Source organism: Rhinolophus sinicus, chromosome 15, assembly GCF_057876585.1.
Source record: "Rhinolophus sinicus isolate RSI-liver-muscle chromosome 15, RSI-T2T, whole genome shotgun sequence".
In the NCBI taxonomy this organism is placed as follows: domain Eukaryota; kingdom Metazoa; phylum Chordata; class Mammalia; order Chiroptera; family Rhinolophidae; genus Rhinolophus; species Rhinolophus sinicus.
Genome location: NC_142515.1, coordinates 23,700,477 through 23,721,854, shown reverse-complemented (window position 1 = coordinate 23,721,854; position 21,378 = coordinate 23,700,477). Strand labels below are relative to the sequence as shown.

The 21,378-nt window shown below is 49.3% G+C and overlaps 1 long non-coding RNA gene across 2 annotated transcripts in view; it reads right to left on the bottom strand.

Annotated features, from left to right (window-relative positions):
* Positions 1-21,378, bottom strand: part of LOC141572907 (uncharacterized) — a 54,444-nt gene that overhangs the window by 11,120 nt on the left and 21,946 nt on the right. The window contains exons 2-3 of one of the 2 annotated variants that reach the window (XR_016018894.1): positions 13,319-13,468; positions 7,515-8,529 (exon numbers count right to left, since the gene is read on the bottom strand). This is a non-coding gene — a long non-coding RNA (uncharacterized LOC141572907). Of the gene's footprint in view, positions 1-7,514; positions 8,530-13,318; positions 13,469-21,378 lie in introns of those variants that run through there. The other variant, XR_012498458.2, reaches the window with a different exon arrangement.

Genomic DNA, 21,378 nt, shown 5'->3' with positions numbered 1-21,378 from the left:
TGGCCATAGCAAGAGTGAGGGGACCTTGGGAGCTGAGGTGTCAGCCATCGTGGGGAGGCAGAGGAGGCTGGTGTCGGCGGGCACATAGGTGGCCCAAAAGCAGTGCAGTTGGAGGAGTTGGGGGTACAAGAGGGAAGCCAGAGGAGAACATCAGGAGCAGGTGCCAAAAGAAGGAGCTGGCTGGTCAGTGGGGCTGGGGTGAACTGACTCGAGATGACAGAAACGCAGCAGAATTACAGAAACTTCCAGAAAGGGGGAGGGGCGGCTAGAGGTGGGGTGGGGGAGATCAGGGATTATTACCCTCCACACCCCAGGGGGGAACAAGATACCATCATCCTGACCACAGTCTGGCTTCAAGAGAAGACAGAAAGACAAAAAGAGACAGAGCCAGAGAGGGAGTGAGAAGGTAATGAGAGCCAGGAGGCAGAGGTGGAGTGAGACAGAGACGGAGAAGAGGAGAAGTGGCCTGGACAGACTGACATGACAGCAGTGGACCCTTCGTGAACTTGGGCCTCGGAAGGTTCCATGGTAGAAGTCCCCACACAAGCCCTTGGACGTCTCTCAAGGGCTGCATGGCTCCTTCTCCTCCCCCCTCCTCTAAACAGCCCCACCTTAGTCCCCCCAAGTCAGAAATCATCCAATAAACCATTCAGACCTAGTCCTGGGTGGAGAGAGCTGTGGCCGAGCCTGAGAGACTGAGAAGTGGATAAAAGGATTAAACAGCGGCACATTAGTGAGAGATTTAGAGTGTAATAAACCCATTTCATAATAATATGTGCGTTGGGGCCAGTGATCCATCATCGCAGGAGCCTGTCCATGGCAGGGGGAGCATTGACCTGCTGCTGGGAGGGGACCCAGACGGATGGCTGAGGGTTTTTCTCAGGGTCTCAGGATATGGGCAAGGGGCACAGACTGGCCCCTGGGGTCAGGAGGGAGGCATAGGGCTTCTGAGGGCACCTATGGCTCAAATAGCCACAGGGATCAACCTGGGGGTAGAGCTGGGGAGTGTAGGACGAGGCCTGGAAGCCTGAGAGACTCCCCTGTCCTTCAAGCCCAGGACCTGGCAGTAGGGTAGGAGCCTCAGGAGGAGGGGCACCTTCAAGCTGCAGAGCTCACTCAGAAAGGACTCAACAAGCTGAAGACTCCCAAATAAGCCTGCTCCCTCCTTCCCGGTTTTGTTATCTGCTGGCTATCAGATCTTTGTGACTTCACCTCTGTGAGCCTCGGTTTCCCATCTGTCAATTCTAGATAATTAGGCCTGCATCATAGGATTGTGATGAGGGTTACCTGAGATAATGCGTTTGAAATTGTTCTGTAAAGCAGAAAATCCTGGGGAAACATTATTATTGCTGTGTTCCCCTGTTTTTGGCTCCCCACCCACAGGCTGCCTTGTGCCATCTTTCAGTTTGCTTATTGTCAGGAAAAGTTTCATCTCCCGGAGGAGACTCTGAGCTTATTCAAGGGTCAGGAAGAAATGATGTGTTGGTTATATGATTTACTGTTTAATCTGCCCTGTTAATAGGGCAGAGGAAAACATTCTCCTGCTGTTTGTCTCCATTGAGGAAACCAGCATCAGGGATTAGAAAACAAACCTTCCCCTGGAAAAGGAATTGAGAAATAGGAATGGACCAGTTGTCAGTCTCAAAATGTTGGGGGAGGAGAGTGGGAAGATTTGGAGACGCTGAAAGAAAATGGGGATGCCGTCCAGGAGGAGAGAGGTTTAGGGGGGTTGGGCTGCATGAGCGATGGTCTTGGGTGGCCCAGGAGAATACGGCAAGAGAGAGATGAGTGGGGAAATCAGAAGCCACTTCTCCATGATCCAGCGGCACTGGCCCTTTTCCTCTTTCTCCATTGCCCTCAGATATGTCACTCCCTACCCCCATCCCTGAGAGGCCAAGTGGGTATAACCTTCAGCTCTAGCTGAGATGCAGAAGGTGCTCCAATGGGAGGATAAGTGGTGTCACCTCCAATCCCAGTTCCAACCAGTCTCCAATCTGCTCTCAACTTGAACTCAATTCAGCATCAAACTCACTGGTTAATTTCTAGGAACACAGACTCCTCCATGGTACCCCAATCCAATTAATCAAGCCTTCGTGAACCCTCAATGTAGCCAACGACATCATCGATTCCTCCAGACTAAAGTTTCACTGATACCAATATCTTCCTCCCCCGATGGATTGATCAAGGGCAAGTTTGGTCTGCCTGCCTACTCCCCCACCCCCACTCCCCACACATAAAGTCAACTAAATATTGCCAATTCTCCCAGCTTCTGCTGGAGAATTTCCAGATGCCACCAAAAAAAAAACAACAAACAAACAAACAAAAAAACCAGGGATGTAAAACTGGTCCTGTGCTTTCTCCCTGACATCCTTTGCTTCTTTCTGTAAATATTTATTATGTGCCTACAGAAGCCAAACACAAATATTCTACACTACAAAGCAGTGAGTGCCATAAGTTCCCTGTGAGTAATACAGATACTCTGATATACCAGCCAGGGACAGAGCTACACAAGCTGGCAGGGTCAGGGATAGCACTGATGCAAGAAGTGCCACTGGAGCTGGACAGGTGTTAGGCAGAATTTCAACAGGTGGTGCCTAGAACAGCTTGGCCAGAGAAAAGAAGTGTATGAACAGACATGCAGAGAAGGAAGAAACCAGTGTTTAAGGAACACTTACTCACCAAATATATGGTGATGGAAGGAGAACTGACTCTGGGTGGTGAGCACACAATGTGATATATAGATGATATATTACAGAATTGTACACCTGAAATCTATGTAACTTTACTAACAATTGTCACCCCAATATACTTTAATTTAAAAAAGGAATACTTATTCTGTGCCAAGCATACGCTGTAAGCTTTCACCCCTCTTATCTCATTAACCCCTGCCATCATTTTTAGAAATAGGTGTTGTTATCTCCAAGTATATAGATGAGAAACTGGAGTTCAAAGAGGTTAAATAACTTGCCCAAGATCCCACAGCTAGTAAGCAGCAAAGCCTGGCCTCAAGCCCAGAACTGGTTGTCTCTGAAATCCATGCTCTTTCCTCTGGTGCCATTTGTGATTGGGGAAAGCGGAGCAGCCTGATTTACGTGGAGCATAAAGTGTGCGAAGGGGAAGTGAAAGCTGTCCCACGTTGGTCATTGCCTGCACCATCTCTGGGACTTTCCTACAGGAGGCCTGGTGCATGAGGAATCTCAGCCTTGTTGAGAAGACCCTTGGAAATTCAGGAGAAGCAGTCACACAGGGAGAGGCAGTCCTCCAAGCACTTGCTCTTTCAGTGACCCTCTCTTCTGTCCAGACTTCCCAATCTTGTCCTCTCCCCTAACTCCTTCCTCTCAGCGTTGAGAGTCTTCCTACCATGCACCACCTTCTGGATCTAGTATCCTACGTGTCCCTACCCCTCACTGTCAAATATCCCCAACTGATTATATATGCTTGTTGTCTTATGCCTTCTACCACCTACTCCCTCCCTCCCACAACCAAGTCACCAGTGACCTCCCCATAAGAAAAGTTTCAGTGACTTTTTATAGGTTTGCCATCCAGCTTCATTACTTATTAGCTTGATCAGTTACTTATTCAGTCTGAGGTTCGGTTTCATCATCTGTGACGTGGAAGGACAACAGCACCTACCTCACAGCGGTGAGCTAACTCAGTGAGATGAAATAAGGAACGAGTTGGGCCGGCCCGGTGGCTCAGGCAGTTGGAGCTCCACGTTCCTACTGCCGAAGGCTGCTGGTTCGATTCCCATGTGGGTCAGTGCCAGATGGCTCAGCTGGTTGGAGCGCAGGCTCTCAACCACAAGGCTGCCAGTTCGACTCCTCGATTCCCGCAAGGGATGGTGGGCTGCGCCCCCTGCAACTAACAATGGCAACTGGACCTGGAGCTGAGCTGCGCCCTCCACAACTAAGACTGAAAGGACAACAAGTTGACTTGGAAAAAGACCTGGAAGTACACACTGTTCCCCAAAAAAGTCCAATTCTCTTCCCCAATAAAATCTTAAGAAGAAGAAGAAGAAGAAGAAGAAGAAGAAGAAGAAGAAGAAGAAGAAGAAGAAGAAGAAGAAGAAGAAGAAGAAGAAGTAAGGAAAGAGTATAGTGTAGCACATGGTACACAGTAAGCATTTAATCAATATTGGCTGTTATTATTTTTCTCGGCCTTTATTCTTCCTGATCACAAATCCTCAAAAACCCAATAAATAACGAATTACAAGACATTAAATGATACCCTATTGCTTACAAAAAGACTCAAAGCTCCTTAGCTGGGTTCCTGAGACCCTCTTTGTTCAGAACCCAGACGCCCCATCCACTTCTTCCTCATGTGAAAGAATGTGGTCTGATGGAGGCGTTTTCAATCTGGGATCAGAGAAAGCCTAATTTTTTAAAAGGTATTTAGAGGGTCCACAGAGTTTTGATTTGAATTTTTGTATAAAGATATATACTCTTCAAAACCTTAATAAAAGGTCACATGTTCACAGAAATATTATGAACTGAATTTTAACACATTAGAGGTTAAAAGTGTGTGCTAATTGACATAAAAGTATGTGTTGATTGATAAAAAGGATGTACTAATTGACATATTTCCCCCTAATAATTAGAAAGCTAAAATTCAAGCCTTCATAATATGTGCTAATAGCAGGGGGGCTCTCTACTAAAAAAGTTAGAAATCATTAGTAAAGTGGAAAGAGTCACAAACACCTTGGTCCCAGTCCCAAGAGTGCTACTGTCTTCCCCAAGTTTCTTAGGTACTTTAGGCTTCCATTTCCTCCTATATACATGCATATGTATCGACCACACAAGGTCAATGATAGTCTTAAACAAAAAATATATAAGACTGCTGGTCAAGATGGCAGAGTAGGGAAATGCTGTGCTCGCCTCCTCCCACAACCACCACAAAATTACACGTAAATTGTAGAACCGTCAAATATATGGTGATGGAAGGAGAACTGACTCTGGGTGATGAACACACAATGGGATTTATAGATGATGTAATACAGAATTGTACACCTGAAATCTATGTAATTTTACTAACAATTGTCACCCCAATAAATTTAATAAATAAATAAATAAATAAAAATATGTAAAAAAAAAAATTGTAGAACCATCATTGAGAACTGCCTGAAGACTAGCTGAACTTAGAAGTCCTGTAACTAAGGACATACAGAAGAAGCCATGACAAGACTGCGATGATAATGAAACTTACCACAAGGGATTTTGGCAGAGATATAAATAACTAATACATACAACAACACACAGAACAGGGAACTCTGGTAATATGAAAAGCTAATGCTGACTGAATACTAACTATGTGCAAGGCCCTGAGCTAAGAGTTAGCATATATCATTGCATTTCATTCTTGCATCAACACTGTAAAGTAAGTTTTACCCTTAAAATCTCATCTATAGATGAGGACCCTGAGGATTGGAGTGGGGAAGAATTCGCCACAAGTTGTGGAGCTGAGTTTTGAATCTAGGCAGCCAAGCAGTAAACCCTGCAATTGAAAAAAAAAAAAATTGAGCACTTACTAGGTACCAGGTACTGTTCTAAGTCCTTTTACATGTTTTAATTCATGAATTCTCACCACTGCTGTAGCAAATTGTGGATACCACAAGACTTGTGCAATGACTTTGCACAAGAGGTGGAGTCTATTCCCCTCCCTTTGAATCTGGACTGGCCATGTGATTTGTTCGACCAATAGAATGTGACAGGTTGACATTTCTGGGCTTTGGCCTTAGGAGGCCTTGCAGCTTCCATCATCACCTTTTTGGAAGGCAGCTACCATATGAAGAAATCTGAATTATCCTGCTAGAAAGGCTAATGGAAGGAGAGAGGCCCTGGAGGATGAGAAGCTACCTGGAGGAGAACTATGGCTTTGCAAGCCAATAGCCAGCCAGCACCAACTGCCAGACATGTCAGCGAGGTCATCTTAAATGTTCTGAATCCAGCTGAATTTCCAGATGAACGCAGCTGCAAGAGTGAATGCAGCCAGCACCATGGAGAGCAGAAGAACGTCCAGCATAAAAAACTTTTTAAAAAATCATTGTTGTTTTTAGCCACTAAGCTCTGGGATAGTTTGTCATATAGAAGTAGATAACTGAAAAAATAAGGTGTGTACTACTACAGTTGACCCTTGAACAACAACTTTTCCTAGTATAAATGGACCCACGCAGTTCAAACCCTGTTCGACGGTCAATTGTATTTTCCGTCTGTGGTTGGGAATCCGCGTATGCAGAAGGCTGACTTAAGTTATATATGGATTTTTGACTGCCTGGGTGGTTGGTGCCCCTAACCTCCCTGTGTTGCTCACTGGTCAACAGTATTTCCTTATTTTACAAATGAGAAAACTGAGGCATAGAGGGGTTAAATAAGTCACCTAGGATTAAGCCACTAATGAGTGACAAAGCCAAGGCTTAAACTGAGGCATTCTGACTCCAGAGACCACATGAATAACCACTAGGGCTTGGTAAACTGAAAACCAATCCTTCAGAAATGCCCTGATCTGTGAATATGTTACTTTACATGGTAAAAGGGACTTTGCAGATGTGATCGTGTTAATGATCTTGAGACCAGGAGATTATAAATCCTGGCTTATCGGAGTGTGTAGACTAGAATCTCAAGGGCCCTCATAAAAGGGAGGCAACAGACTCAAAGGCAGAAAAACAGGTGATGTGATGCAGGGCCATGAGCCAAAGAATGAGGACAGCCTCTAGCGGGTGGCAAAGGCCAGGAAACAGATTCTCCCCTGGGGCCTCCACAGGGCACCAGCTCTGTCAACACCTTGGCAGTGAGACTGATTTTGGACTTCTGACCTCCCAAACTGTAAAATAATATATGTTGTTGTTTTAAGCCACTAAGTTTGCGGTCATTTGTCACAGCAGCCATAGGAAACTAATACAGAGGGCCTCTCCTATTTAAAGGAGGCTGATCCTTCACACGGGAGCCACCCAGGCCAGTCTCCTTGTCTCCTGTCACGGTTCATGTTTCTGCGCTTCTCTTGTTCTTGAAAATCTCTTTTCCCTCCGTCTATTTAATTCTCTTGTGCCCACCTCTTCCAGGAAGTCTTCTCTGATCATCCTAGCTCACATAGCTCTGTCCTGTCTCCACAGTACTTGATGTTCCTCACCATCTTACTCAGCACTAACCAATCTCCGTGCTAATGTGCTGGCGGGCAGCCCAGTGACATGTTTATGAGCATGAGTCATCAAGTCTGAGGACATCAGCCCATAGAGGCCCTTCTAGAGTCTGTCCCTTCATTTTATAGATGATGAAACTGAGTCCCAGAGAAGGGGAAGAAAGCCACTAATCCAAGGACACCCAGCCAGGGCTTAAAGACAGGCCTTCTGACTTCAAATTCATAAGCTCATTCATTCAGCAAATGCTTATCAAGCCCTCCTTATGGGAACAGCCCCGAGCTAGGTGCTGGAACATCACTAATGATCAGAAGCAGATAAGGTCTCTGCCCTCATCGTGGCCTCCAATTTGTAAGAGAGATAAACATTTGCGCAATAATCACACAGGTATATAATTACCCACCATGACAAGTGTTAGGAAAGAAAGTTCCATAACTCAAGCTGTGGGAGTGCAAAATATAGGGAACTATTTTAATTAGGAAAATCAGGGAAGGCTTCTGGGAAGAGATGACTATCAAACAGAGATGTGAGTAATGGTGAGTAGAGCTCGCTACATCTTTCTAGGGGCAGGGGACGCGGGGAAGAGAAAAGTGTTTTAGGCTGAAGAAATGACATGTGCGAAGGCCTGGGAGCAAGAGGGAGCAGAACAAGGAAGAAAAGGAGTCTGGGATGCCTGGAGAGTCACAGCAACAGGGAAAGAGTAAAAATGAAGCTATAGAAGTACGTCCACAGTGGTCAGACCACAAAGGCTGGGAGGCAGCGGTGAGGTTTTGATTTTCATTCCATTGGCAATGGGAGGCCACAGGAAGATTTTAAGCAGGAAAATGACACGTTCATATTTGAATTTTATGGTGTTTTTCCCCAAGCCAGGGCCTTCTCTTATCTCTATAGACATGTTAGAGATCATTATTACAGGGAGTTTTATGCCACTCTGTATTCTACTCCGTGCCTAGCCTTGGACGAAGCAGGTGCTCCATAAATATGTGTTGATTAACCTCTCAGCAGCATGTGACGCTGTTGATCATTCCCTTCCTCTTGAAGCCCCGTTCTTTGGCGTCTGCACTCTGGCTTCTCTCCATCTTCTGATCACTCTGCCCTCCCCCGACCGCTACCATATTTAAGCATTTCTCACTGTTTTATCTTCATCCTCTTTCTTCTTTGTCCACACTCTCCCCTTTGGCCATCTTGTTGTCTCCAGCAGTATTGATCTCTTCCTTCTGGGCAGAACTTGAGTTCCATGAGGACTCGGACTTTGTCTTGTCACTGTTGCATCTCCAGAGTCTGGCACAGAGCAGGCACCCCAAAAATATTGATGGGAGTATATATTGTATGATTGTTTACATGAAGTTCAAGAACAGGCGAAACGAATCCGTGGTGATAGATGTCAGAACAGTGGTTACCTGTGGGGAGATAATGACTAGGAAAGAGCATGAGGGAACATGGTGGGGGCTGTAAATCTTGACCTGAGTGGTGGTAACACAGGTATATGCATGTGTAAAAGTTCGCTGAGCTGGAAGCTTAGGATTAATGTCTTTACTGTATGTGTGATATATCTCAATACAAAGGTGAAAAATAATGTCACATCACCACTCTCCAGAGAAGGAATTCCTAATTTCTAACTGCTTTATGTCTCCACCTAGATGCCCACCTCGTGATCTTACCCAGCCTCCCAATCAGCTCTCCTCCTGAATGCCTGTTCCCAGTGTTGTCATCGCGATGCTCCAAATCATTTAGTGGCCAAACCTCAGAGCCATCTTATCCTCACACCACCCCTTCTTCTACCCCCCTCACCCAACTTTCCAAAACACAGAAACACAAATGGTCCTGTGGTTATGCAGAATTTTAAGATGGCCTCATGATGTTAACCCCCTGGTGTTACTCCTGAGATTAGCAAAAGGGAGATTATGGGGGGGGGGGGCTGTCTAATCTCATCACAGAACCCTTAAAAAGCAGAGTTTTCTCTGGCTGCTGGCAGAAGTCAGAGATATTCAAAGCAGAAGAACACTGCACTGTTGTTGGCTTTGAAGATGGAGGGGCCACCTGCAAGGGCCAGTGAGTGGTTTTAAGGAGCTGAACGTGACTCCCCGCTAACAGCCAGTAAGAAAACAGGAACCTAAATCCTATAACTATGGGGAACTGAATTTTGCCAACAAGATGAGTTGGGAAGCTGATCTTCCCCAGAGCCTCCAGACCAGTTGACACCTTGATTCCAGCATTGTGAGACTCTACGAAAGGAACCAATTGAGCCCACGCAGGCTTCCAAACTATAGAACTGAGATGTTAAAATAGGTGCTGTTTGAAGCCACTATGTTTAAGGTAAATTGTTACAGCAGTAATAGAGAACTGATACAGACCTTAAATCCTGTCTATTCATAGTGGCCTTTGCATCCACCTTTTTTCCCATTACTTTGGTCCCACCGTGGCTTAGATCCTCTGACCTCACTTCTACCCAACTGAAATATTTGTCTCTGGACCTCTCTCTCTCTACACCCATCATCCATCCTGCTCAGTGCCAGCAGATTAATTTTCCAAAGTCACAACCCTGATCACATCCTTCTCCTGCTCAAAAAGCTTCCATAACAGTGTAGCTTGGTGGTTGGTTATACTTTGGAACCAGAATGCAGGGTGTAAAGTCCAGCTCTGCCTTTAAGAAGCAGATGATCCAGGGGTGGCTGGATGGCTCAGTTGGTTAGAGAGCAAGCTCTGAACAACGGGGTCCTCGGTTCGATTCTCACATGGGCCAGTGAGCTGCGCCCTCCACAACTAGATTGAAGAAAACGAGCTTCAGCTGAGCTTCCAGAAGGGCGGCTGGATGGCTCAGTTGAATAGAGCGCAAGCTCCCAACAACAAGGTTGTCGGTTCAATTCCTGCATGGAATGGTGGGCTGTGCTCCCTGTGACTGAAGATTGAAAACGGCAACTGGACTTGGAGCTGAACTGTGCCCTCCATGACTAGATTGAAGGACAATGACTTGGAGCTGATGGGCCCTGGAGAAACACACTGTTCCCCAATATTCCCCAATTAAAAAAAAAAAAAGCAGATGACCCAGAATATGTTGCTTAACCTCACCCATAAATTGGGAATAAAAGTACCATCTCCACAGGGTAGTTGCAAGGCTTAAGTGAGATATGCATGCAAAAAATAATTATGCATAGCCCAGCATAGGTAAGCACTACACTCTGTGAATGGTGGTTGTTTGGATATCAAGGGTTCCAGGTGGCCAACTGATTAAATTCTTCAGCCTGGCTTACATCCACTCTCCACAAACCGCAAGTATACACACACACACACACACACACACACACACACACACACACACACACACCCCTCTACAGCCTTTTCTTCCACTCCTCTTCCATGAGTCCCATCCTTTTCCCTCCATTTTCATCGCTACTCCCCTCGTTCACATTGTCACCCAGTGGTCTCCTCACTAATTCACATACCTCCATTCTCTGTGGTCAACAGGGACTGCTGAAAACAGCCTGATCGTATTACTTGTGGGCTTAAACCCTTCCATGACTCCACTCTGCTCTCAACATAAAGTCCGGAATTCTTCCCACAACGAGCCAGGCCCTGTACAGCCTGGCCTGCCAATGTCTCCAGCTACCTTCTCTTGCTCTCTGCACTTGTCCCGCATACTCACCAGGCTCCCTCCTGCTCCTGGGCCATCCACCTTGCTATTCCTTCTTCCTGGAACACTCTTCCCTTCCTTATTTGCCTGATTAACACCTATTTGTCCTTCCAGTTCTTAATTTAGAGGGGACTTTCTCCAGGAAGCCTTCCCTGATCTCCCTGACTAGGCCAAACCCCTTTATTACAGGCTCTCAGAGGCCCTTTTGTAGACCTTCTCATAGGAATAAGGTATACGTCCTCGTGTACTTAGTTAATTGCCATGAGCCCCGTAAGGACTGGAACTGCGTCTGTTTGTGATCACCATCATGTCCCCAGGGCAGAGCACAGTGCCTGGCCCAGAATCTGGGCTCCAGAAATGTTTGTTAAAGGAATGAATGAATGAAACAAGCTCAAGGACTCTGCTTCAGCTAAACTGGATTGCTTTTCCCACAGATGCTTTCTTGTCTCCACGCCTTTGCCATTCATATCCCTCCACCTGATATGCTCTCTTGCCTGCCTCTATTCTTCTGTAAATCCAACCCACCCCTGGCAGTCTCTGCCAAGTAATCTTGCCCAGTATTTGAGCCTGCAGTGGCTTCTACCTTCCTTGCTCCCCCCCACCACCACCACCACCAAAAGTGTCTATAGTTTGGATTATTTCTTTCTGATTGTGAAATAATGCATGCACATCATAGAAATTTTAGATAATACAGATAACGTAAAATATAAAAGACAAACATTTCAAATCCCACTACCCAGTGATAATTGCTGCTTTTATTGTATCGCCACCCATTTTTCCATACACAATCATGGAAAATTTTTAAACTTCACCACAAATCAGTGAGATTCATATTGTTCTCATTTTACCAAAAAAAAAAAGTTTTGGATGAGTTCAATAATTTGCTCAAGATCACGTAGAACTAGTAAAGAACACAGAACTAGTGAAGGACAGAGCCCACACTGGATCCTAAGACTCGAGTCTCGCTGACTCAGCCCCTTGCTTTCTCTGCTGTACCCATCATCCCTCCTGGCCCTTCTCTATCTCCATTTCTTACTCCTCTTACATCATTGCTCTCTCCCTTCAAACCCAAAGCCCAACACCCTCTGACATATTCCCTTTAACCCAATCATTCTACTTCAAGGATAGTCACTTTGTCATTTTTTGCAGTCGTAAAAGACCAGTATCAACCTAAATGTACATCAATCTGGTTTTATACATAACACTACATCTTCACAATAAAATACTACATTGTTGTTCTAAAGAACGAGAGAGGTCTTCATGTGTTACTCTGGAATAATCTGTAAAATAATTTGTTAAATTAAAAAAATGTGTATAGTTTGCTATCATTTCTGAATGTAGAGAATATTTTTACAATATGTACAGCATTTCTATACACAAAATGACACCAGTACTTGCTTCTGGGAAGGAGAATATAGGGATTGAAATGAAGGGTGAGAAGGGACTTAATTTTCACTGTATACCCATGTATAATGTTTAAATTTTGACCATATCCATACATTTAATAAATAAAAAGGAAAAACAAAAGCAGAACTTTCCAGGCTCCCTCCCATCATCTCACCGAGCCCATCTCCACTCCATGTATGTGAACGTCTGGGTAGAGGAGTGTGTCCTGCTCCCCTCTCTTACGGCCTTCTAAGTGAGCCTCACATAGCAACTATTTTCAGAGACCAAAGAAACAAGTTTCTTCCACCAGACTAGTAGGATCCTGCAGTCACATGAAGGCCAAGGAAAAGCCTTTCATTCTAGCCCTACTCTGCCATTTGCTAGTTGTGTAACCTTGGACAGGTCATGTGACCTCTCTGATGGTAGATTCTGTCTCCTCTATCAGGTAAAGAGTCCTCCATCATCCCCCTAACTTCCAGATCTTCAAACAGTCTGTCCCCTCTGCCTATAAAATACTGCTCTTCTCCCTTCCCTATCTTGGTAGCTCCTACCCACCCTTCAAGACTCAGCTTTCATGTCACTCCTGAAGGAAGACCTCCCTAATCTCTTAGTTGAGGTCCTGTCCCCTGGCTGTGGGCTTCTCCATCACAAGCCCCATAATACTTGGTGGTCATGACTTGCTCAGTGTTTGCCTTTCCAGTTAGACTACAAGCTCCATGAGGACAGGAACTACACTATGTTTATCACACCCAGCATAGTGCCTGGTACATGGTTCGGGCTCAGTAAATATTTGCTCTGCAAGTAAATGGGCCACATCACTCTTGTCCAGACCTTCTTCTCAGATCCTATCTCCTGACAAACTTTAGCAGCCTCCCCGTGACCACTCATGAGAGAGGGTGTCACTGGGGATTAGTCCCCTCTAGGCTCGTTCTTCCCCTGAAGTCTCTCAGCCCACCTGGGACATCAGGTCTTCCCCACCATCACAGCCTTAGCCTCCAAAGCCAGCTCCTGGAAGTTGCAGCCCAGTCAAGTCCTCTCTCTCAGGGCAGGGCCCCCCCAGGCCAAGGCCCGGCCCCAGACCCATGCCCTGCCCCCAGCCCAGCCTGAGAACTCAGTGGCCCAGCCCAGCCTGGCGGGCCAGGCCCATCAATCGTGCTCCCAGGGGTACAAACCAATTTCTCTTGCTTTCCCGAGCCCATCTCCCTGGCGGAGCCTGGAGGAGCCTTCAGTCGCATTAATCCCAGCCTGGCGGCAGTGACGAAGACGGATTTCTCCACCAAACGATCCATTTGTATCTCTCGTGCACTCACTTGGTTTTTTTTCTGTGCGGATGTTCAAAATATCATGAAAAAGGCGTTAGCCGGGTAGCTGTGGCGCAGCGAAATAATAGAGTGATCCGGCAATGCGCTCCTGACCTTGCAGGACAGCTAATCCATCCGCACATCTATCTTAATTATTCCTGGTTACAAAAGAGAAACTCCACCATCCATTCATTCCAGGCTGGCAATTCCATTTTCCACCCCCACTCACGCCCCATCCTTTCTCCACCATTCTCCTAGCCAGATAGGCCCATTTGCCAGCGCTACAACAATCTCCCCACAGCAGCCCCGTCTAGCCAGGTCTGAGCCCACCGGTGGCAGCCCAGGGCATAGCCCAGGGCTCCTTAAGAGCAGAAGAGAGACACTCTCTTCCCCAGAACTTTGACCAATGTCCATTGGAGGAAGATTACTTACCAACATGATTAAGACTCGGCGGGACGCACACTGATACCCTCACAAAGGCATCCACAGATTCAATCTCATCCAGACTCTGACATTCAGGCCTCCTCTCACAGAGACACTAGCAGGCAGGCCCACGCCCCTCCCCACCCCAAAGCAGACCATTTTAACTCTCCTGCTGCCCTGGCACAGACACGGGGACAGATGCTAAGACGGGCATTTTGACTAAGGGCAGGCACAGTGGGGGATGTCTTGGTCTGCCTACCTCCCACCCTCAAAGCCGAAGACCACACCCACTGTATCCTCTCAGGCCTACTCATGAATACAACCTAGGCAAGCCAGGGCAGAAGGTGCATGGTGGAGTGTGGAAGAGGAAGAGAGCAAAAGAGGAAGAAGAATGAGGAGAAAGGGTTCGAGCAGAGAGCCTGTACGTGGGAGAAAAAGAAGGAAAGGGAGGATGGGGGTGGTATGGTGAGAAGGTCATTGAAATGATATGTGAAAGTGTCTGTTTGTGTAACACAATTTGAGCTAATTGTACCAGATTCACTTTGGGGATGCCTGTGCCAGTCTCTAAAGCCCTTCCTAATTCTACCCTTAATGTACGATTTTTCAGATCCCTCATTCTAATGATTTTAATGCAATCAGCAAAACTAGGCATGTAATTGTCTTGGCTCTGTGCTTGGCCGCGGTGGCTCCTGGGAACCCTGGCTCCTAGTTCCCATGCTTCCCCCACCAATCCTTCCCTCCCTCCTCTTTTACCCCTCACGTCAGCCTCTGTCAACAAGTACAGAGTAAGATTTCTTCAGCTCATGGGGCTGTGGAGAAACAGGAGTTTCAGTTCTGGCCTCATGAAGCCAGATCTGACTGAGAAAAGGACAGACGGGGCAGTGGGGACTGTCTGCTGGCCCAGCCTGGTTAGGTTACTGGGGTTAGAGAAGGAGGAAGCCCTCCCCAAAGAGTTCAGTGGGCTCTCCTCCCCTTCCCAGAAGCAGCAGGCAGCCTGGGCTGGGCCTGTGGGGCAGTGTGCAGGGGAAGGGCCATTTGTCCTGAGACAATGGGAGAGAAGGGGTCTCAGAGCGGCTGTTGATAGTCAATTTGTAGTGGTGACGGCTGAGGTTGCTCCAAAGGCTGGGAACAGCTGGAGCACCGGGTGACTGATGGGTGGGCCCAGGAGATGGGCCATTGGTCTGGCAGACACAAAGGCCCCAGTGGTGCGCGGGTGGGGCCTGTCAAAATCATTAAGTGCTGAAGATGGGAGCCGCTGACTTCAGATGGGACCAGTGGGTGGGGGGAAGAGGTCAGGAGCTTACCCCTCCCTCTCTGCAGCCTCTCTTTGGAACCTCAGCCCCTCACACCCCCACTAGCATCTTATTTGCATAGACACCCCACCCCCAGCCTTCTAGGTCCCTGGCCTCACTCCACTGAGAGTCCAGGTTCCAGTCCTATGTGAGCAGCTCTGGCTCTGGGGCCAAACCCGGGCCTGGCTAGGCCTTCCCTGGCCTCTTTGGGGGACTTGCCCACCCTCAGACGTTGCATTCTCCAGCCCGTGGCCTCATCCACTTCCCAGGGAACAGGACATCCTCAGTTCAGGACCAGGAAAGACCCCTGCCCTCCATTCCAAAGAGAAGAAACTGAGGCCCAAAGTGGTGATATCTCCTGCTTCTCCCTCTACGTGGGAAATGCTTCTCCCACTTGACCTTCCCCAAGGGGGACGGAGGGGCAGTGATAAGAGAAACCCGCCCCTCCCCATCCCTGAACCCCTCCCCCCACACCGTGGCGCTCCCGGCAGGAGAGGGAAGCAGTGACCCGGCCAGGTGGTGATGATGCGGCCGGCCGCGCTGGTCACTCTTGGCCGCTCCCCGCGCGCAGCCCGACCCCCCTCGCATGGGTCACGGCGCCGGCAAAACTCCCTGACACAGAAACGCCGCAGGGCCTGCGCGTGTCGGGAACAATCCTCCTCCTGATGGGAAGCGACAGCTCCGCTCCGCCTCCCTCCGCTCCCTTCCCTTCCGCGGCTCCTCCCCTGCTCCTCTCACGCGCCCCCGCTCCAGGCCCAGTAGGGCTGGAATGCCCTAGCAGGTGCCCCAGTCCCCTCGACCCAGCCCAACAAGTCGCTACCAAGCCCTCCCGTTTGTCCCCCGAGGAGAGGGAAGGAGGAAGAGCTGGGGTGATGGGAGTGTGGACAAGAGGGGCACCGGCGGAGGCACATGGCAGCAGTTGGTGCTGGCAGTGGGGGGAGGAAGCAGACACAGCAGGACGGTTTGTCTCCACCACCCTGCCTCTGTTTTCACAGTGTTCACACAGAAAAAAGACTGGAAAGAAATATACCAACTTGTACAGGAGACTCTCCCTGGGTGTGAATTGACAGGTGGTTTTTCCTTTCCTCTTTTTGCTTATCTGGATCTCCTTTGACTTACTTACTTACTTGTCTTTGAGAGTTTGTTTACAATACACATGGCTTGTGTTACTTCCCCCCAAAGGTATAAAAGCCAAGACAGGGCAAGGGGCTTGGGATGGAAACTCCCACCAGGACTCCAGGCCCTGTCACTGATTCAGCCACAGTGAGGGAGGCAAGTGCACTCTGGATGGGCCTTGGGTGTCAGACCAGGCTGGGGAATGACCCCTCACCATCAGGGGCCCTGCCCCTCCTCCCACTTTGTCTGCAGAAGTGAAGCATATGTGGGGAGGGCCCAGGATGTAGGAGAAAAGCCCAGAAGTACAAAAGTCGCCTCCCAACATTTCCTCACACATGGACGCTCAGACATGCAGGGGCACGCTGACAGGCTGGCACATATTCACACCCACTCTTCATGTATTCACATACCTATGAACGTATCCTTGTAGACATGGCCATACACCCAAGAACACACTCATTCCCCGCCACGCGCTCCCAGGAGCACTTGCAGGCCTCTTGTACTCACACACTCAGCATGTCGCTCACAGCCCCAGACAAATACTAGTCATGGCCTCTTGCTCTCAACCTGCCACCAGCCCAGATCTTTCAGGGTGTGAGTGCCTCGTTCATCTCCAATGACTCATTCATCCTTCTCCAGCTGTTTTGCTGCTCACCTTGACCCAACCTCCTCCGGGTTCTGGGCTTCTCCTACCCCTCTCCCCTAGGCTCCGACTTCACTTCTCAGTCCTGAGACAAAAGAGAAAATTTGCCTGCTCTACCATCTGACTTCAGACAAAGGTTTGGCATGAAAGGAGGAGGGCCTGGAGGAGAAAATGAGGGCTCTCCTACCAAGACCCCCCAATAAGAGGTCTATGTGGGATCCCTGTGTCTGTGGTGGGCCCCTCCTGCCTCCCACCTATGAACCGCTGACCCTGCCCACAGAGCTTCCCCCTTCCTCCACTCCTACCTCACTCCTACTCATTCCTTGTGGCCTAGCCTGGGACCTAGATTCTTCAGGAAACCTCCCCTCCTGGAGCCACCAGACTGAGGCCTGCTGCCCACTGGCACTCCTACCCCAAGATTGTACCCCTTATCAGGTGACATTGCTTCTGTGCCTTCACTTTTGCTTCTCTCTTCATGGTTGTGAATCCTGTGAGCTCCTACAAAACAGGCAGATATGCACTTCATCTTGCAACCCTCTACCCGCACCTGCCTAGCAGTCCCCGGCTGATTCCTTGATGAATGAATGAATGAGCTGAAGGATGTTTGTGAATATGGCGTGTGTCTCTGCTGTTGCGTGTGACTGTGTGTGCATGAAGAGGAGTTGGGAGCAGAGACAGCCACAGGGGGTAAGTGTCACCGCCTGTTTTCTCTATGAAAGTACTAACAACCAATGTATTCCTCCCGACTACCCCTCGTGGGAGGTGTCCATTTTAGAAAGAAATGGAGGCTCACAGAGGTCACATTATTTCCCCAAGGTCACAAGACGGGGAGTGGCAGAGCTTGCCAGACTGTCAGCCTCTAAGGCCAGGGATACTAACTGCTTCTGCCTCCCTTGTCATGGCCCAGGATGGTGCAGCGGGGAGGAGCTGCTTTCTGATAATCATGCTGCCCCACCTCACCTCTCCAGAGTAAGGGGACCTCTGGTCCCCTCTCTGTGATGGGCCCTAAGTCTGTCTCCTTCCCAAGCCCTTACTTCAGCTCTAATTCCCCTTTCTGCCCTCTCTGTTATCATCGCAGCCCAAGATCACCATCTCCTCAGTGTTCCTTTGGCCTTGAATACCTTTCCAGGTGGAAAAAAACAGGGGCTACAGTCTTGGCTCCATCACTGACTAAACTGGTGGTCTTGAGCTAATCACTAATCATCTCTGGCCTCCGTTTCCCCAAGTGTGTGCATGTGGGCTCCAGTCCCTGGGGAGAGGCGGGCAAGAGCAAGCCAGCACCTCACCCAGACCAGTCCACCCCTACACCTCCCAGAGGGGTTTGGGCTCAAAGAGGGCTGAGAAATGCTGTGAATTAATTACCATCAGACCTCCGGCCGCTGTTCATCTCTGTAAACAAACATTTTAATATGTAGTAATTAATTACATCTGCCACACCGACCCTCCTCTCGTTCATCCTTCTTCAGCTTTTCTCCTGCTCACCCTGAACCAACCTCCTCCTCCCAGTTGAGGCCTGAGAACCCAGGCAGGGACCCCCTCCTGCCACCTCCCCAGCCTTCTCCCCCCCCCCACCAGATGCAGGTACTCACATCTGCCACACTACACTGCAGCTTTTGTTCCTGTTTTCGTTTCTCAAATACTTGTCTGTTTTTCTGACAGTCCTTTGTCTCTAGTTCTCTCTGCCTGGATTTCCCTCCCCAACAAGGTTTGATGCCAGAGACACACTCTGGGAGGTGAGGAAAATGAAGAAGCCAGTGGATCTGCCCCCAGGTGCCTAAGCACATGAGCACACGTTTCATCTCCTCAGTGGTTCAGACCCAGGCTCATTTACAGGGATTATCTAAAAGCCAGAACAGACCCTGTTCCAAGAGTACCCATCCGACCCTAAAAGTTCCCAAGAGTTCTCCTGAGCCCCGTCTCTTTTCCTATCCCCAACTCTCTGCCTCCACTGCAGAGGGGCCACATCCGCCCAGGCGAGCCCACCAGGCCTCACCACCATTACTTTCATCATCTCCAAGGGCCAGGAGGATCCACCTCCCGCGCCCCAGCCCAACCGGCCTCGGTACTCGCCAGGGTTAGGCAGCCTAACACCGAGGGCATGTGGGTGGCGCCCCCAGCCGGTGGAATGGAGTGTACCCCTTTTCTGGGGATGTTCATCGTGTCGTGCCTGGAGTCGGGTTGGGAGTAGGGAGTGACTAACGCTGGATCAGAGGTGAGAGCCCCAGATGAGAACGAGATGAGGGGGTCCAGGTGCCTAGGGCTCAAGCCACAGGAAGGGCGGGAAGAGGACCGGTGGCCCGAGAGGTCCGGCCCAGCCTGGCCGCGCAGGGGGAGCCGGGTGGGCGGGGTAGGGCAGGCGCCACCAGGCGTGGAGCAGGGAACAGAGCAGAATGAAATGCAGATGCAAAACGTGCTCGTAAGAGTTTCCTCTCTCTCCCCATCTGCCAAAGCCGAGATTTTAATCTTTAATCCATGAGCAATCAGCGAGCAGCGGCGAATGGCACATTACAGATGTTTTACTGTCGCGGGCGCTCGCAGCTTCGGCGCTCCGCACAAGCGCGCCGGGCGTCTCCGCCCCGCCCGCCCCCACCCTTCCCCCTCTGGTCCCTCTTGCTCTCCCTCCCCTGGTAGTCGTTTAAAAATCTTTCCCTCACCTGCGCGCTCCTGGCCCTCAGTGGAGGCAGGAGTGGACGCAGGGTCATTAACCCTTACTAGCGGACCTGGGGCTCTGCTGGTGGGGGTTCACGCGAGGGCATTGGCGGGGCGGAGGCGGCACTCAGTATTGCGTTGAGGCGGATTCCCAGCCCAGTCCGGATTGAGGGTTGGGGCGCAAGGGCAGGGGCATCGAGTACCCTGCTAGCTGAGCTGTTCCACCCCTCCATCCCCTTCCCCGACCCCATCTCCGGGGCCGCTCACGGCTCCTGCGATTAGCGCTCCAGATGTTCAGCTGTGCTGGGGTTCCGATTTCCAGATGTTGGGCACCTCTGTTCTCACGTGTGGGACCATGATCCCCTCTGCACGATGAGGGAGGAGAGCATTTTAGTAGTCAGATCTGGAAGACCACAGGGAAATCTGACCGGATGGAGTCTTGAAAAACAGCTGATAAAAGCTCACTTCAGTTAAGTTGTGCCCTCTGTAAAATTGGGGCAGGAGTCCCTCCCCCTTCTTGGGAGCTGGAACATGAGAAGGAAGATGGAGCCCTTCTCAGGCTCTGAGTCCAATTTGCTACCCCCCAACCCACAAAGGGTTCCAGAAAGCCACAGGGTTGTACTCTTCCCCCATCTCCGAAATCCTTAGCAGGGACCCCAGTGTGCAAAAATATAGTTGTGTGATCATTTGATTAATATCTGTCACTTCCACTAGTCCATAAGTTCCACAAGGTCAAAGACTGTATTTCACTCTTCGTTGTGTTCCATGGGTCTAGCACTGGGCCTGGCACATAGTGGAGGCTCAATAAATATTTGTTGACTGAATGAAGGAACTCACGTGGTCTGCGGTAGTCTTGGATCATACTTTCTTGAGCAGTTATCAGTGAAGACAGGTCCTTTACCCTGTGCACCTAAGCATGCACACACTGGAGCCCCCATCTCTCTAAGTAAAGCCCATTTTTTCCTATTTACCTGATGGATCTTTCACATTAGAAGGGGACACCAGGGCAAGAGTATGTCTGACACTCAGCCAGGGCTCTTTTGGCCAGCTGGCTTCTCTCCCCAAGCCCCAGGACCTAGACCCCTCTGACTTAGCCTTCACCCCCAACTCTTGGACAGCCTCCTCTTCCTCCCCACCCTCAACCTTTCTGTTTGCATGGCCACAGCCACCAGGACCCTCTCTAACACTCCTTTCCCTAGTGGTTCCAAATGTACCCCCAATCCCAACCCATCCCCAACGTAGTCCAAAGCCTCATTTCACTAAGCAGGGTCCATCCCATCGCCAGGACTCCCCACTCTGCACCCCAAATGGCTTCTGGTCTTCTGAGAACAAAAAAAAAAAGAAGAAGAAGAAGGGAAAGATGTTGTGACAGGAAATGCAGAGGCTGAAGTGGTGTAAAAGAGAACAGCCTGAGAGAAAACCTAGACATTTGGAAGAAGAGATCCACAACAGAGGCAGGGCAGAGATGGGCACGCAGAGAGGAAAGAAGAGCTCCTCAGAGAAAGAGGACAGAGACCCATGTAAAGACAAAAGAGGGAGAAACAGTGATTGGCAGAGGCCGAGGAAGAGGCCCAGACAGGCAGACACAAGGCAGAAACAGGAATGGAAAAGAGGGAGGGTGCCCTGGGGGCTGAAGAGTTGAAGCAAGAGAAAATCTCGGATTCCAGGAGTCACAGCGTTGGGGAAGGAGACCCCAAGATGTGAGGGTTCGAGATGGGCCAAGCGGGCGGGGGCCTTAGTCCTGTGCAAGCCTCGCTCTGTCAGCAGCCACCCGGGGCCTAGGCCGCAGGGCACACAAGCGGCCCTGA